The sequence below is a fragment of the Rhagoletis pomonella genome, unplaced genomic scaffold (genome assembly GCF_013731165.1).
Source record: "Rhagoletis pomonella isolate Grant_MI unplaced genomic scaffold, Rhpom_1.0 Rhpom_scaffold_00007, whole genome shotgun sequence".
In the NCBI taxonomy this organism is placed as follows: Eukaryota; Metazoa; Arthropoda; class Insecta; order Diptera; family Tephritidae; genus Rhagoletis; species Rhagoletis pomonella.
In genome coordinates, this window is record NW_023458561.1 from 52,379,758 (window position 1) to 52,383,206 (window position 3,449).

Consider the following 3,449-nt stretch of genomic DNA (forward strand, 5'->3'; position numbering starts at 1 on the left):
CTCATTATCAGCAGAAGACTTACAGTGAAAATAACGAAGATCGGGTCACTATAACCTGCAGCCCCCATACAACTGATTGTTCAGATATGAGGTCTTTTATCATATCTCCTCCATTTATGCAGCTAGGAACATGAAATTTCGCACCATTTTCACTCATTATTAACAGAATACTTACAACGGAAATAACAAGGATCGGATGACTACAACATATATCTTCCATACATCTGATTGTTCAGATATGGGATTTTACTGTAAAACTCCTTTATTTGAACAGCTAAAACCGATAAATTTCGTAAGATATTTTATAAATAATAATACAAAGTCTACTGAGAAAATCGTCAAAATCTATGCTGTATAAGCTTTATCTCCTATACCACTGATTGTTCAGATACCAGTTTTTGCGATATATCTCCTTTATGTAGGAAACTAAACCCAATAAATTGTGTTACCGGTTTACATACCGATCACATAGCAGTGAAAATCACTTAGATTGGTGCCATATAAAGTATATCCTCCATACCTCTGATTGTTTAGAGGCGATTTTTTATATAAGTATGTAACTCCTCTATCGATGTATGCAGACGTATTCAAAATCAGTAATCTGTCAAACTAAAATTTGCAGATGTTCATGAAGGGTATGAAGCCTTCGGCATAGCCGAAGACAGCGCTGCTCTTACTTGTTTTTATTTTGAGGTATGGTCGATTTTGCAGAAAAATAGTAAGAATGAAGAATGTATGCGGTGTTTATAAAGCCACACGAAAAAGTCTTCTTATTTCCTTCAATTCACTTGAACAGCCTTGAAGACAAGAATAGATTTAGATTGAACCAACAAAGGCACATTTTTCACCTTAAATTTACTATCTAATAGTAGTAATGATTAAAAAATAACTTCTATGGGTCGGTGGAAATCATTTAAAACTTAATTTCAATGGAAAGCGAATTCATTTCATTAGTTCCAGCAAATCTCCAGGAAAGTTTCATAAAAATTTCGTCGTCAGATAAAGGGAAGGACTTAGTTCCGCTGGAAAGCAATGGGGACTATCACCATATGTCACCTACGGGTCCTTGGTATGGTGCATACAAAGGGGGTAACAAGAAAATTTTAGAAAAAGTGCAAAGAATCGCATGCCTTGGCATACCCGGGGCAGTGAGTAGCGCACCTCAGGAAGGACTTAACAAGATATTTCATTTGCAACCACTTCATATTTTCACCCATGGGAAGGAAACCAATTTCGGGTATTGAAGAGAATGAGTCGGCTGATGAGATGGCAAGATGCGACTCAGACATGCCAATAGAAGAAGTGGATAGCTCCGTACTACCACCGTTAAGTGAAAAATAATGAGTGCACCGTGGCTGTGACGAATGACTTGTAAAACACTCGGGGAAAACTATGAGACCACAAGCTTATTAGGCCGCGGATAAGTAGGAAAGAGACAGGGGAAACTCAGTAGATCTGCTGTAAGAGGCCTTACCGGTGTCATTAAATGACACTATGCTATTTCACCAATGCTTCAACCGTGGCGAACACCAACAAGTATTCTCTGCAAAGGCTGCCATGGTGAAGATGACGAAGAGTCAATTGGCTACTATCTATGTCGATGTCCAGGTCTACATACGAAGCAACTCAAGCACTTGGGTTCACGTTTCTTCAACAGCCTGTGCGAGGTGGCAGAGGTGGAACTGATGGATCTTCTAGGCCTCATCAGGGATAGTAATTGGTTCAGTAGAATAATGACCTAAAACTACTCGTTCGATAATAGGTACGTGTCTCCTCCTGATACTCACTAAAAAAGGGCTCTCACAATTGACAATTCTGTATCCGAGTAAAAGTATGGAATATCACACACACGCCCTCCTAACCTAACCTAACCTAGCTCCGCAAGCTTTATTATTTGGGAATACAAATCCATTCCAGTGTAAAAATGATAATTTATTTATCTTTTCATTTACATTACATGAACATATCTATGATTTAACTTATACATACTCTGCAGAAAAAAGTTATCAATTAATAAAAAATAACCCGCTTGTAGTTAGCTTTTTTTGCGGGATTTCTATAAAATATATAACTTGTAGTTAGCTACAAAAAGCTAACTTGAAACTAGTTGACAAGTAATGCACTTCGCAAATTCTTTTTCGAATTGAGGACAATTAAAAGGACGATCGAAATTTCATATTATCATTTTAAAGTTATGTCTAACGGAGTTCGAATATGGGACCACCTAGAGCATAATATGTAAACAAATATGAAATAAAAAAATAAAAAATAATCTATATATATAAAAATGGTGTGAAAAATGTATAGTAATTCATCAATTGAGAACGGTTGGACCGATTTGGCTAATTTTTTTTTCAGTTGTTCGTAATTCCAAGGAGAAGGTTTTTACGAAAGAAAATTTTGGGAAACCCCTCCGGTGGACCAGGGACCGATCTATTCGAAAATATCGTATTTATGGTCCGATTTGCTTAAAATTCGGTACCTAGGTAGCTTTTTGCCTATGTTAGCATATAGGATCCTTTTTTCCGGGCAGTGGACCAGGGACTGATCTATTCGAAAAAATCGTATTTATGGTCCGATTTCCTTAAAATTTGGTACCTAGGTAGCCTTTTATCTAGATTAGCACATAGGATGCTTTTTTCCGGGAAGTGGACCAGGGACCGATCTATTCGATAAAATCGTATTTATCGTCCGATTTGCTTAAAATTTGGTGCGTAGGTAGGTTTTTGCCCAGATTAGCATATAGGATATTTTTTTTCGGGAAGTGGACCAGGGACCGATCTATTCGAAAAAATCGTAGTTATGGTCCGATTTGCTTAAAATTTTTGGTACGTAGTTAGCTTTTTGCCTATAAGATTCTTTTTTTCCGGGTAGTTTCACTTCTTCTTCTTATCCGCCATATTAGCTATCTGACAGAAAACGTGTTTCGTATTTTTTGTTGTACCAACTTTTTCAAAAAAAAGTCCAGCTTTTGACGTTGGAAAAATAAAACAAGGGAAAGCCAAACATATAAGTAGAGAATTTGTCTAATATTTTTAAATCATTTTCTTCATAACTGCTGCTTCCGTGGATATTGCAACACACGGAATAGATGTAATAATGCAGCTATAGGAGCCACCTCATACCACAGAATTTATCGACCGCCTATTTAAATAGTAGGGCTCCCTTGAAATATGTACATGAAGATGTATGGAGGTGCGCACACTACACCAACTTGATCGCTCCGACCAATTAGTTGTGGTGCAATGGAAAGACTAGCAAGCCCAACTAAATCGGCGGCCGATAAAGTCCGTGGTGTGCGATGGATCTAAAACATTTTAAACAAGAAATATTGCAGTCACATTTTCGTTTTTAGGATTTTTATTCATGTGATTAGCAGTGGGAAGAATTTATGTATGTATTAAATACGTATATCTATATATATAAAAATGGTGTGAAAAATGTATAGT